Source organism: Heteronotia binoei, chromosome 5 (genome assembly GCF_032191835.1).
Source record: "Heteronotia binoei isolate CCM8104 ecotype False Entrance Well chromosome 5, APGP_CSIRO_Hbin_v1, whole genome shotgun sequence".
Classification (NCBI taxonomy): Eukaryota; Metazoa; Chordata; class Lepidosauria; order Squamata; family Gekkonidae; genus Heteronotia; species Heteronotia binoei.
Genome location: NC_083227.1, coordinates 76,311,010 through 76,326,520, shown reverse-complemented (window position 1 = coordinate 76,326,520; position 15,511 = coordinate 76,311,010).

Here is a 15,511-nt window from a genome sequence, read left to right as displayed (position 1 = left end):
CAGCCATAGGTAGTTAACTCTTAAGCACCTGAACATGTTTTGGTTTTGAATGATCTTACGTACACATGTCAAATCTAGAAAATACAATCTGGACTTCGGGACTTTGTTATCTCAAAGATGCACTAGCTAATGATCTTGAAATGGTGCTATATCTGCTAACTGTGGCACAGTTATGTATTGCAGCTTACTGGAAACTAATCCCCACAATCTCAGAATAGCTGTACAGCATATGTAGGACAGCATATTTGACTAAACTCACTATAGTATGTTCTGGAAGTAATTGTTTCCCTATGGGTAACCTTCTTGAATGATAGACTTTATTATCTTCTAGAGCAGGGTGGCCAAACTGCAACTTGGGAGCCACATGAGGCTCTTTCACACATATTGTGCAGCTCCCAGAGGTCGAGAAGGAGCTTAATGCATGCTTACTCTCAAGTAAGCATGATTAGCATTTGGACCTCAGTCAAAACTGAGTGCTGCTAACCCATAGATAGGTGACTATTTCTACTGTGTGTGAAGCGGGGAAGCAGAGGGAAAAGACAGGTTTGCAAGCTCTTCTCTATCACAAAGGTCACCTGGAGACCGAGGAGGGAAAGAGAGTGCAAGAGCAGAGGGAGCCACTGGAAGGCGGGACGGAATTAAAGGGGGTAGTGCAGGTTTCCCCTTTCGTTTCATAGCTGTATTTACTAACTTTGGTGTCAAAGCAAAGAGAGATGCATAAGGATGCAAACGGTGGTCAGTGTTTTATAAAGTACACGTGTTTTCTTCTCCCACTGCCAAAAAATAATTCCCTAACCTTATCCTATGCTAGTCTTATGGGGACTATTTTTCTCAGGTTTTGTTTTTTAAAAAAGTCTCCTCCTAGCATGGTCGTATTGTAAAGTGCATACATATGTATTTTATCCTTCTGTGCAAAGAAAATATTAAGAGTTTTAATAAAGACTTGTTTGTAATATTTGTTCATGTCTTCCAGCTCTCAAATATCTGATCTTTATTCTTTGTGGCTCTTATTTTAAGCAAGTTTGGCCACCCCTGTTCTAGAGTAATGCACATAAGGATGGTATTTGACCCTGTGTTTTCTTTGTAATTCTTTTGTGATACAAGCCTCTTTGTTATTAGTAACATATATAAAGTTAACTTATTTTAAAATAAAAGAAAATCTGACTTATTATGCTACCACCATACCACTGGATATTCATACCATGAGCGCTTTTCACCTCACCCTTCTTTCTGCTTGTGCACTTGAAATTTTTTTTTAAATGGGATATTATGTTAGCTGTTCTTCGTCCAGGTGTATTGAACACATGAATCTGCCTTCAAGGTCAGCATTAAGTACCTTTGACTACTACTAGATCTCCAGAGTCTCAGGCTGAGGTGTTTCACATCACCTACTACCTAATCTTTTCAACCAGAGAAGCTGCGAGCTGAACCTATGACCTTCCATACACAAAGTAGATGCTCTACCTCTAAGGCACGACTCTGAGCTGAGCTGGATTGCTTTCCAGTATATTCCTAGCCTGCCTTGTTTCTCTGTGGTTCTTCCTTCCTGAGGCAATAAGTTTCAATAAATAGTAAGCTAAGCCGCTACACATGCTGAGAAAACAATGGTGCAGCGCTAGAACAGTGAGGATGCTGCTTAAGCTGTCCTTGAACATCGGCTTAATCAAGTCACATGTGGATGAATTCTGCCAGCCCACCTCCTGTTTGTTTAATCAAGAAGAACTAGACTCGTAACAAGCCAAGTGTGTACAGAATGCATGGGTGTCTGTGCAAGCTGGCATAGCTTGCTTTGGGAATACTTGATGACATTAAAAACATTTCTCAAAGCTTTTAAAGCTCCCAATAGGTCCGTGCGATGAGGTTAAAAAAATAAAGAAAGAAGCACAGGCATTGCCGTGCTGAAAAAGGATCAAAATCCTTGCACTCATTGGCTTCAGCTCACAGGGTAGAATACTTGTTGTTGAACTGGATAACTCATCAATGCTTCTATTTTGCTACTAGAAATAATATTAAAACTTTTCACCTTGTCACATGGGCAGTTTGATGTACCTTTAAGAAAGATAGAGAAGTAGCAGGGGTGATGCTGAGTTTTTAAACGAGATGCAGGAAATATGATAGGACTTGGGGCTTATTCAACCATACAAAATCAGCTAAACCTCTGAATTCCTTCTGAGTATTCAACAATAGGGCTGAATGCAGTGGGAGATTTCCACATGCTAGAGCCCTTATGCAAGTGGAAGCACACTGCAAAGACTGTGCTGGCAGCTTGCCCTGCATTAAACTTACTGTATCCCAACTTGCATTTCCACATTGTGCAAGAAATTATTAGGGTTGACAGGTTTTGCAACTGTGTTCTGCGGTAACATTTCTTTTCATGCATCACTGGACCATCCCACAGAGCTGGAGCTTGTATGAAAGGTAGGGAGATGATTACATGTTACTTCCAGAGTTTTACATATGTATGTATTCTATGCACCTTCACTATTAGTGATTGTTCATGAGTAAAAGAAATGCCGAATATTTTGCCAAAATCATCAGCAACTTTCAAACTTACCTTCACTAAGATGCCTGGTTGTTTTTGTCCAGTTGAGCAGTTCTTTTTTGTTCCTTAGAAGGTTCGCTTGAAAGCAGCTCTGCATTTGGCATGCCAGTTAGGTAACTGATGATCATGTGTTTGACTACTGTGCCCTGGGTCATCACGGGTTGTCTCTGCTTCCCCCCCCCCCAACTTACACGGTTTGCAATGTTCCTTCTTCTCCTCTGCCTTTGAACTTTACGGGTAGGATCCCCTCCACACACACTCCCTATTGTTCTATAAATCTTGAAGGTGTGCAGCACCTCCATGACTGAAGGTGTTGGTCAATTTCATTTCATGTTCCTGGGCTCAGACCTGCGCTCCTCCACAACAGTACGTAGAGGGCCTAATCACTCATGGCAAAGTCCACATGTCTGCCATGGTCCCTGTCAACCTGACATGCTCTGGGAGTTTCAGGCTTGAAACTTAATTCCCAGGTGTAAGCTCATTTTGCATTGGGATCTTGGCATGCAGGGAGAGCAATCCTTACTGGGCTGTTTTCTCAACCTTAAGCAGCCCCATGGAGCTGCTATTTATACCACAGTGGAATCTCACATGTAGCCCATCAGTACAAGTAAATCCTTCTGTGGGACAAATAGCAGCTCCTTGAAGCTAAGAAAATAGCCCATGGGGAAGCGGTTAAGCTCTTTTGTGCCATGCTCTCAGTTTTGATCTTTGGATATTTAATTATATGCAATAATTATTATCACATATTGTTAGTTGTAAATGGTTTATTGTATTCAGAAAAGTCCTAGTTGCAGATTGGTTTTTCTTCTCAGTTCGAACGAGTCTTGTGCACACCTGAGAATTCAGTTTGGAGCACCCTGAGGACCCATGGTAGACATTGGAGGGGGACATGAAGACTTTGTAGTTTTGTTTTCTGTAACTTCTTTTCATGTTATTAGGCTCTGACAAGTTATTTCTGATCTGGGCAACTCCTCTGTCTTTTGTCTTATGACTGCATCAGGCAGTCATAAGGGACATAAAGAGACACATCTACAAGTCACTCACTGTGTATGTTTTATGTACTTAAAGAATGTAGCTATCACTTTGTGCTTGGAACCAGTGTGGGATTGCCCATACACTGGAAATCCCCTGAGCTAGGGTTGCCAATCCCCAGTTGGGGACAGGGGATCCCTTGGTTTGGAGGCCCTCCCCTCGCTTCAGAGTTATTAGAAAGCAGGGAGGGAAGGGAAATGTCTGCTGAGTACTCCATTATACCCTGTGGAGATTGGTTCCCATAGCATATAATGGAAAATTGATCCATGGGTATCTGGGACTGGGGGGGGGCGGTGTTCTGAGGTAAAGACACCAAATTTTCAGCACAGCATCTGGTGCCACTTCTCAAGAAACCCCCCAGGTTTCAAAAAAATTGGAGTAGGGGGTCAAATTCTGTGAGCCCCAAAAGAAGATGCCCCATCCTCCAGTATTTCCAAATGGAGGGAAGTCATTTAAAAGGAGCACAGTCCCTTTAAATGGTATGGCCAGAACTCCCTTTGGAGTTCAATCATGCTTGTCACACCCTTGTTCCTGGCTCCACCCCCAAAGTTCCCAGATATTTCTTGAGTCAGACCTGGCAACCCTACCTTGAGCAGTTTCTTAAGGTATCAGCTCTCTGAAATAGCAAGGGATCTTGACAAAATTGACTTTTTTTGCACCATCAAAACATGCACAAATGACCCAAGTACCAACAAACAGTTTGTCTAATGTGCAACTGAGTTGCTTGCCACAGCAGATAATTTGTGGACCAAACCACCCAGGTGATTGAGTGTCTAGGATGGGCACTTGGAATTAAAGGTAGACGCTTTGCCAATATTGGAGAGTAAGCAGATTGTTAAAATCATAAATTTTATCTCAACAATGAATTTAACAAAAGGAAACATAATTAGCCAAGAGATGATCAAACCTCAGAGCACAATAGCAATGATCAGTCCCCATCTTGATGGAGAAAATAACTGCAAATTAGGAAAGAGAAAACTGTGTAAATTGTTCAACATTAAATTTAGTTTTCCATTACTGAATAAATAATATCCAATTCTCCTTTTTTTCTCACTTCCATCAAATTGCAATTTAGTGTTTCCATGTTATCTTGGAAGGTAGCCCTGTCTTTTCAAATGGGATTTTTTTGATAAGCAAATGTGCCTAGGACTATAGTTCATTCAATTCTGAAATGGTCACTATATTCTAAACCCTTTTTCAGTCAGGAGAATCTGATGGAACGTAATAGGTCAGATGCTACAAACAGCCAGTGCAAGGAGCTAGCTGCATAAGAAAGAGAGAAAGGCAGAGGGCAAGTAATCATAGGCCACCTGGCATAGTGTGCATGAGTCACAGCTGCACTCCTAAGACCACTTTCAGCCTCACTGAATAAAATTGGGAGTTACTTCTGAGTAAACTTGCTTAAAATTGCTCTCCAAGCTGTGGCCAGATGGGCAGTTTGGCACGATATAGTTACTCTTCACTAATGGATTAAATGGGATTGTTCATACAGCCACAACTGGTTCCTGTTCCTCAGTCATACTCACCCTGTCATATGGCAGGCTGGATGCAGAGTAAACAGCCACCAGAGAAAGTCTGGTACTTACAGGTGTCCATGCTTGCAAGAGTGTAGTGTAATGGTTTTATATTGTAATAGTTTTTAAACACATCAGATGTAGTTTTTAATGTTTTATGGTTATGTTGTAACCTGCCCTGAACTCACTCACAGGAAGGGTGGGCTAGAAATGCTATAAATCAAATAATGCATTCATCCCATATTTCTGAATGTCTGAACTCCCCTGGAGCATGCTCAAACCAGTTCAAAAGTGTGAACCTTTAATTCCTGTTTTACCATTCTGTTTTTTCAAAAAAATGGTACTGTATATGTCCACCCAAGAAATGTTTTCCAAAAAAAGTCAACGTTTTCTAAAAAATGTCAACCATGGAACATTAATTTGAACAGTCAACCATGGAAGAAGACTGAACTGAAACTGGATCAGGGAGGGAGTCTGACTGAAAATCTCCATATCAAAAAGCAACAGAGTAATTACTAGTGTGCCCAAACCACACCAACCTTTCAGTCTGACCGCAGAAAACGTTTTGGGAGGAGGAAGATCCACTTCCCCAAACTCCTTGCACTGGCAATTTGTAGGCTCTAATTAGATTTCCACTTGCTTCAACATATTCTTCAGCAGCAAATAATGCTTTAAAAATAAATTCCATGTTGTATTTTCAGCCTTCATTTAAAAAAAAATCCAAGAAGAATAATTATGCAGTCTAATAATGGAAGTACTATATTTAGTAATTTATTTAACAAGTTCAGTGTTTGTATTCCAACATTTCTTGTATACATCGCTAATCCTTCCAGATCTGATAAAGTTGCTTCCTGTATTTCTCACATTTATTATGAGCCTGACTTAACTTGTAGATGTTTTTCATTGTAGAAAAAGTTAGAAGAAGAAGAAGAAGAAGAAGAAGAAGAAGAAGAAGAAGAAGAAGAAGAAGAAGAAGAAGAAGAAGATGATATTGGATTTATATCTCGCCATCCACTCCGAAGAGTCTCAGAGTGGCTCACAATCTCCTTTACCGTCCTCCCCCACAACAGACACCCTGTGAGGTGGGTGGGGCTGGAGAGGGCTCTCACAGCAGGTGCCCTTTCAAGGACAACCTCTGCAAGTGGAGGTGCAAGTGGAGGAGTGGGAAATCAAACCCGGTTCTCCCAGATAAGAGTCCGCGCACTTAACCATTACACCAAACTGACTCTCCAAAAGTTAGGTGCCAGTCAAATGCTTCTGCCAATATCAAAAGGTTTTGAGCTCTAGTACCAATTGCCATAGGCCTACATCTTTATATTAATTCATCTCAAGCACAAAATAATTTCACAAACAGTTTTCCTGGCATGCACGATTTTGTTTTACTGTCATCTGATACTGAAGGAACACAAATAGCTGAGTTTCAGCGTTATCAGACAAGAAAACAACTTCTGAAAATCAAGCCCTTGAGGTACAATCTGAGGCACAATTTTATCAAAAAGACAACTGGGCCAAAAATAATTTTCTTCTAATACTGTGAGACGTTTTCAGTTAGAATAAACAGAAATCTGAACAGCTGGACATTAGAACACTCCATCATACACACCCACTATACATATTCAGTAGATGTTTAATAAAACAGTACTTATTTTCAGTGTGGGTTGGTGGTATATTGTGTTCTTAGTGTTGAAGCTTACCTGCCAAATACACCTCTTTTGCTGGCATAGCATCATTCATTCAGATTTTGACACAGCACTCGCTGTTGAGAATATTGTAACCCAGTTAGCAACTATTTTGAGTAGGGTCAAGGTGAAGGGACTGATGGGCAAAGGCTTCAACTTCATTCTCCAAAATGTTGCTCAATGCCTCATTTTGTTTTGTAGCCCAGAACTGCTGGGGGATATAGGGGGACAAGATTTATCGGCCCATGGGGAACCCATGGAATCAGGCAAGTCATGTGATTTGTTTTCATATAATAATGAATTGGGTCTGTGTGGTGGTGAGGGTCAGAGGGAATCTGTCTGGGAGCCCTTGGTGGTTATCATTAGCCCTGTCACAGTTACTGCCCCATCCACCCATTTCACCTCTGAGTTGGTAACTGGTGTGTTGGTCATCTGAGAAAGACTACTCTGAGGGCCAAATGTAGCCTGGGTTTGGCTCAATCTTGACCATTCTTTTATTATTTATTTTTAAAATGTCTATGTCACCTTTCCAGTCAAATAGGGTCCCCATGGCAGTAAACATTAAAACATTTTAACGTTAAAACCTCTAGACATTTTAGTATTTGGGGGGGGGCAAGTCTTTGGTTGGAGCACATTACCAGTGAACTCACATACCGAGCTTCCTTGCTGCAATTCTATAAACCCCAATCTGCACTTAGTATGGCCAAGCCATTCTGTGTCCTTATCCTCCTCTCCGATATTATTACCTCATTCACAGGTAATAGCTGGGCATGGCTGGCCCTCTTTCTCTAACAAGGGACAAGGGGAGAAATGGCATCAAAATTTAAATTAATGACTGCAAAAAAAAAATCAGCCACTGCAGTCATTTATAGGCTTACCTCCATCCTGCATTCGTTGCCGACAGAAAGCGAAGCAGTTCTTCCAACGTGACATGTTGGCTCTGGAGAGATGAAGAGCTGTGAGCTGTCAGCCTCCTGAAGGGGTTTGCAGACATGCAGCTGAAACTGTAATCCACCTTGGCTTAGAAGGCCAGCCAGTTCTATTTAGGCCCTTCAGGCAGCTCAGTAAATGCTTGCAAAGGCCAAAAAACTCCCACTTTGGTTTACAGTATGTGAAAACTTCCTAGCAAAATATCAGTCAGGACCTAATTTTGCTGACAAGATGGAGCAATTTCTTGTGTCCACAGAAAAAGAGACGGCTGAGAATGGAAAAACAAGAGAAAGATAAAAAGGCAAATTTATAAGACTGTACTGTTCCTTCAAGAACAGGCTTACATCCCCAGAGCTGCAGAATAATAATAAAATAATATGGCTTATGGTTACATAATACATTATACATAATACATAATGCCATGCATATTTCAGTGGTCTGTTCATTTCATACAGTTATACAGAAAATCACAATGTGATTTTGGCATTTTTGACTGGTATTTTGTTAAGTAAAAAGGAAGAAGAAAGGACATTTGTTTCAAAACACATCAGCTATAAAATAGATCCAGAGGAGCTAGCCGTGTTCATCTGTTGCTGAAAAATATTAAGGAATCCAGTAGCACCTTTAAAGTCTAACCGATTTTATTGTACCATAAGCTTTCGAGAAGCACAGCTCTCTTCGTCAGGTGCATGGAGGGTATGTAGAAACTGGCCAGAGATATATAGGTGCTAAGGGGAGGGGGAAGTAGATGTAGGAAGTAAGTGCCCTGCCTCAGGGTATTGCTGCTACCACTGTCCCTGTCTTGGGCTCTGGTTAGGAAAGAAGCCTCCTAACCTCCCTCTAGTGTCACTAAAAACCAGAGCCGGATCTAGGGGGGGGGGGGGCAAATTGGGTATGGAGTTTATTGTATTCTATGGGACCATAAGATATAATGGCCCATAAGGGGGCGCCATTTTTTAATCTCCCCCCCCTCAAAAACATGTAGATCTGGTCCTGCTAAAAACCTACCTCAGGTCTTCCCAGAGATATTTGGGGCTCTCCTAGAGAGTTGGCAATGGGCCATTTTACCACTTTTTTCCTCCCTAGGGATTCCCTGACCCACTCCTAACATTTCCAGGTGACTGGGGAAACTATGTGGTACAGAGGGATTTCAGTCCTTCAGCAGTTAAAAGATTTAGTTAAAACTCACAACTATTTACAGTAGGGCTTCCAAGCCCCCAGGCCGGGCAGGAGTTCTCCTGCCCTGGAGGTTCCCAACCTGCTGGTCCACATTGGGCCAGTGGGGGGAACCTCCCCTGACATCGCCTGCGCAATGGCATCACTAGGAAGTGACATCATTGCACCGCCACTTACCGGCTGCTCTAGGCGTTTCCAGGAAAACTCTATGGTTTTCTCAGATGCTCTAGCAGTTTGGGAGGGAAAAACTCTATGGTACAATAGGTACAATCGCTGGAGCGTCCAGGAAAACCACAGAGTTTTCCTGGAAACATCTAGAGCAGTCGGTGTGCAGCATCGCATTGTGCCGCACACGCATTACGCACACAAAAAAAAGTCTGCTGCCAGAGGCTGCGGGGGATTTGGCAACCCTAACTTACAGGCATATCAGAAGTGAACAGAAGAAATAACATAAGTAAAAATGCTCCATCTCTCTCCCTCCTATAAATTCATGCCCTAATCAAGATGGGTTCAGGGCAGGCACCTTACTTCGTTACTTTAGAGTAAGCTGGTCAAACATATCCCCACCCCCCACCCCATAGCCACTGTTTCTGGCCCAGGAACAAGGCTCTGTCTGTTGCAAACTCCAACCAAAGACTGACTGGCTTCCTGCCCCAAACTCAATAAACAGCAGTTCCCACCCAGGAACTGGCTCTCTGTCTCTAGCATTCTGGTGCATATATCCTCTAACCTTGGGGGAATTCCTTTGGGGGTGGAGCCAGGAGACATTGGGGGCAGAGCCGAGAGCAAGGGTGTGACAAGCATAATTGAACTTCAAGGGAATTCTGGCCATCACATTTAAAGGGACTGCACAAATTTTTAAATGCCTTCCCTCCATAGGAAATAATGAAGGATAGGGGCACCTTCTTTTGGGGCTCATAGAATTGGACCCCCTGGTCCAATATTTTTGAAACTTGGGAGGTATTTTGGGGAGAGGCACTAGATGCTATACTGAAAATTTGGTGCCTCTATCTCAAAAAACAGCCCCCCCCCAGAGCCCCTGATACCCGCGGATCAATTCCCCATCATTCCCTATGGGAATCGTTCATGGAGGTGCATGATGGCTCTGGGGGCGGGGCTTCCCCCGCCGGCCAGCTGGCTGGGGGAGTGGGGAAGCCTGTAAAACCGGGGGATCCCCCTCTGGGACCTGGGGATTGGGAAGCCTATACAGACAGGAGGAGAGGGGGGGAATGAGGAGGATACTAGGCCAAGTCCTACCTAAAGTTTGATAGTCTCCTCCCATCCAAATCACAGATAGGATTGCCAAGTCCAATTCAAGAAATATCTGGGGAATTTGGGGATGGAGCCAGAAGATTTTGGGGGTGGAGCCAATAGCAAGGTTGTGACAAGTATAATTGAACTCCAAAGGACAGCACACCTTTTAAATGCCTTGCCTCTATTGGGGAAGCATAGAATTGGACCCCCAAGTCCAATCCTTTTGAAACTAGGAGGGTGTTTTGAGGAGAGGCATCAGATGCTATGCTGCAAATTTAGTGCCTCTAACTCAAATAACAGCCCCCCCCCAAGAGCCTCAGATACTCGTGGATCAATTCTCTATTATTCCCTATGGGAATCGATCTCCATAGGGAATAATGGAGTGCCCAGCAGACATTTCCCTCCCCACTTGCTTTCTGATTACCCTGAAGCAGGGGGAGGGCCTCCAAGCTGGGGGATCCCCTGCCCCCACCTGGGGATTGGCAACCCAACTCACAGACAGTTAAACCCACACACAAAATGGCATTTCTCCACATTGCCAGGTCTGTGTTGGAAAATTCCTGGAGACTTTGGGAGTGGATCCAGGAGAGGGCAGGATTTGGGAAGGGGGTCGCCTTAGCATGATACAATGCCACAGAGTCCATCTTCAAAGCAGCCATTTTCTATTTATTTATTTATTACGTTCAGTTTATATCCCGCCCTCTCCGCAAGCAGACTCAGGGCGGCTCACAACATCATACAATACAATCAGTCCAATAAAACATATAAAACCATAATTTACATAATTTTCTGCAGGGGAGCTCATCTCTGCCACCTAGAGATTAGTTATAAAAGTGGGAGATCTCCAGGCCCCACCTGGAGGCTGGCAATCCTACTTTCTAGCTGCATTAATGGCTTCATATTATGTACAAACATGCACATGTGTAGTTTATAAATGTTTTAGAGTTCTATATAAATGCTATACTAGCAACTGAAGAGATGGCATATATACTGATCAATACTACCTCTAAGCTGTGGAGTTTTGTGAGCAAAAATTCTACTTTGTGAGCTAGTGGCGTTAAAGTTGTGAGCTACTGCATAAATTATTTTGCTCTGGAGCCATTTTTCCTGAGCTAAGACAAAAATGTGTGAGTCAAAGGCTAAAAAACTGTGAGCTAGCTCACACTAACTCAGTTTAGAAGGAACCCTGATTCTGATACACTTATGTTAACCAAGCACACTGTAACATTCTACGAACTAAGTACTTGATAATGAAATAGTTCCTAGTAAAATGGAATCTCTTGGGGTTAAATTGTCTCATTTCAATTCTGGACTACTCAGGTTGTAACATATGCCTTTTGCTTCGAAAATCAGCTACATAAGGGGCTGCAAAGAACTCCACAGAAGTGTGACTTCATAGTTGCTGATCCACTGAATAAAAAGGTAAAGGTAGTCCCCTGTGCAAGCGCCAGTCATTTTCAACTCTGGGGTGATGTTGCTTTCACAACGTTTTCACGGCAGACTTTTTACGGGGTGGTTTGCCATTGCCTTCTCCTGTCATCTACACTTCCCCCCCCCCCAGCAAGCTGGGTACTCATTTTATCGACCTCGGAAGGATGGAAGGCTGAGTCAACCTGGATCCAGCTACCTGAACCAGCTTCCGCTGGGATCAAATTCAGGTCGTGAGCAGAAGGCTCTGACTGCAGTACTGCAGCTTTACCACTCTGCGCCACGGGGCACTGAATGGTTTCCTACTAATAAGTAATCAACCAGAATGTTTTTTTTTTTTTTTAAAAAGGGGAGTTTATTTTTTTAAGAGAGAGAGGATGAGACCAGGCTACTTTGCCCTGATCTCCAACCCAAAATGGCAACTTCTGTGGCACAAATGCCACTCACTCTACAACCTTTCTTTGCTTCTCAGATCATAATGGGAACAGATTAGGCATCATGCCCCAGGAGGCTAGATCTATCACATCTTTATTCCAACATTCCTCAAGAAACTTATACATGATTGTTCCTTTCTCATTTTATCTTTATAATAATCCTGTGAAATAGGTTAGTCTGAGTGAGAGTGTCTAGCCCAAGGTCACTCGGCAAGCTACACAACGGAAAGGGGCTTTGAAGCAAAGGCTCTCCAGTCGTAGTCCAGTCCTCTTATCATTCTGCCATATTGGCTCTCAGACTGTTTTAGGTACAGCCACTGGTGACTTAGCTGTAAGGCACGTAACTCCCATACAGTGGTCATTTCTTAGAAAAATAGGTGCCAGAGCTCATTAGCACAATTCATTTGCATAACTCATTTGCATATGCCACACCCCTGACATAATCGGAAGGTGTACTAAATTATATCAGCTCAGCATCTGCCTTAAAATGCTTCTTGAATTATAATTGTCATAATAAAACCTTACTCCCATCATACTTTTAAAATTACTTGCTCCTATTGGGCCACATTAAGAGCCCCGTGATGCATAGTAGTAAAGCTGCAGTACTGCTGTCCTAAGCTCTGCTCACGACCTGAGTTCGATCCCGGCAGAAGCTGGGTTCAGATAGCCGGCTCGAGGTTGATTCAGCCTTCCGTCCTTCCAAGGTCATTCAAATGAGTACCCAGCTTGTTGGGGGGAAAGTGTAGATGACTGGTAAAGGCAATGGCAAACCACCCCATAAAAAGTCTGCCGTGAAAACGTTATGAAAGCAACATCACCCCAGAGTCGAAAACGACTGGTGCTTGCACAGGGGACTTCCTTTACCTTTATGGAGCCACAGTGGCATGATGAAGATTTCCATCTGTCTGCTTTATATGTTTTGGTTTTTTCCCCATTTTTTGTGGGGGGGGAGAATATTAGAAAGTTTGCCAAATCTTAGAGTTCAGCGAAATTCTCACAAGGGGTTTGAACAATGGAGCCCACAAGAAAGAATTGGGGGAGGGGGGTTAAGAAAGAGCACAATAAAATTTAGAGGTTCTGGAGCTCCATTCCTGTGAACTCCTGCCCAAAATGAGGCCCGCCCATACATAATTTCTGGAGAGAGGATAACCAGCCTAATATGGCTCTTGTAGGTAGCAAAACAATTACCCCGTGGTATACTATGTTTACATACCCATGATTGATGGGAGATTATCTATGAAGTTAAGGTTTAACTTGATGCCAACTGTTGGCAACAGTTGTTTGTGCTTTGGAGGGCAGCATCAGAAATATCTCACATGCTTACCAATTTTGCCTCATGCAAAAGAAACCAAGGATTTTATTCACTACTTTTAAAAAATGCATTTCTGTTATCAGCTGGGAATAAAATTCTCCCCTGGAACTTGTTAGGCACAGGACATTGCTCATATCTTCAAAAGTCTATTGGCTAATAAGCATCAAAAGAAAAATTCAGAACCTTATGCATTGTCAGAATCCTGCACTGCAACTGTTTTTTATAATTATGATGTAAAGGAAAAAAGGTAAAGAGCCCCGTGGCACAGAGTGGTAAAGCTGCAGTACTGCAGTCCTAAGCTTTGCTCACGACCTGAATTCGATCCTGGTGGAAGCTGGGTTCAGGTAGCCGGCTCAAGGTTGACTCAATCTTCCATCCTTCCGAGGTCGGTAAAATGAGGACCCAGTTTGCTGGGGGGAAAGTGCAGATGACCGGGGAAGGCAATGGCAAACCACCCCGTAAAAAGTCTCCCATGAAAACGTTGTGAAAGCAACGTCACCCCAGAGTCAGAAATGACTGGTGATTGCACAGGGGACTACTTTTTTTTTTTTTTTAATGCTAAAGGCTGGCCCATTGTTTGTTCCTTTAATCTGGTATGCACAATGGCTGATAAAATAAACCTGAAACTTGCAAACTGAGATTTGTATGACAGGCTCAAAGTCTTCCTAACTCCCTAAACCTCACTGGTGCTCTCCCCCCCAATCCTATTCTTTATGAAATAAGTCAACCTGTAAGCCTCATATGAAGGATAATATGTCATCATTTTTCTCAAAAAAGGGTTCTTGACAGGCCATCCTCACCAAGTTGAAATGAAAAGCAGTAAATTCTGGTTTTCTACAGTCAAGAAGAGACGGTAAGAGATTTTTATGACCCATCAAGCACACGAATCATTTACTAATCCTATTTCCCTTCTTTCTCCTTTTTTTTCTCCCTATTACTTTGCAGTAAAGACTACGAACTACTCATATCTAGTGTGCGGACAAGTCTCTTTCTAATTCTTCCTCCATTGATCTCAAGGACAAAATCCCATTTTAACAGAAGCTGCATAAAGCCTTACAGAAGTTGTGTGAGGGCTCTATCAATAGGCAGCATCCAGTTATTTAAAAACAGCTAATAAAGGCTGCTGATTGTATTGGCTGAAAGTCTTGTATGCAATGCACTAGAACAGTGTTTCCCATTTGCAGGGTTGTGACTCGGTACCAGGCCATGGAAGCCTCACTACTGGGTCAAAAGAAAAGCCAAAGCTAGCCCTGCCCCCCAGCAAAGCATGTCCTCTGCTCTGCTTCCTTCCTTCCCCCATCTCTCTGTTGTGCAGAGGAAAGCTAGCCTTGAAGACTGACACAGGCTGCAAAGCCTGAGCTCCATTTGGCTTCCTTCCTTCCCCCATCTCTCTGTTGTGCAGAGAAAAGCTAGCCTTGAAGACTGACACAGGCTGCAAAGTCTGAGCTCTGTTTGGCTTCCTTCCTTCCCCCATCTCTGTGTTGTGCAGAGAGGAGCTGGGCTGCCTCTCCTTCCTTCTCCCCCCCTCCCAGTGTTTGAGAGAAAAGCTGGCATCCACTGGCACTTTAGACCCATGAAATGTTCTTCAGGGTATGAGCTTTCCTGTGCTTTGCAGTATGTTATTTTGGGGAGATTTCCCTGGGAAGCCTGGGCAGCAAAGAAGGGTGTGTATGTTTTTTTCAGCCGGGAGCGGCGGGGAGTGGGCATTGCAGTCGCTACTTTTTTTTTTTTTACCAAATGACCCCTGGGCAGAATTGTTGCTGGCTGAGGTCATCTGATGGTGAGGAAGGCTTTTTTTTCCTTTGCCCCCCCCCCTTCTTTCTTTCTTTCCCTGCAAGTGATGCTCTGTCTGTATTCTTGGTGCTTGGAGGGGGGGGAAGCAACAGTGGAGGGCTTCTAGTGCCCTGGCCCCACTGATGGACATTCTGGAAGTGACATCACAGGAAAAGGTGGAGTTCTGGTTCAGTGTGCCCCAGAAGTGACATCACTTGGCCTTTGACACCACAGGAAATGACATAATTCTTGTATCCCGGCTCCACCCCCAAATTTTAGTGGGTCACGAAGGAGAAATGTAAATATAACCGGGCCACGGGAAAGAAGTTTGGGAAACCCTGCACTAGAAGAAGCTGGTCAATTCAAGGGAAAGTATCTCCTCAGATTCAGATAGAGGTATGTTCCAGTCATTACATAAGACCCTTCTTAGTTACTTC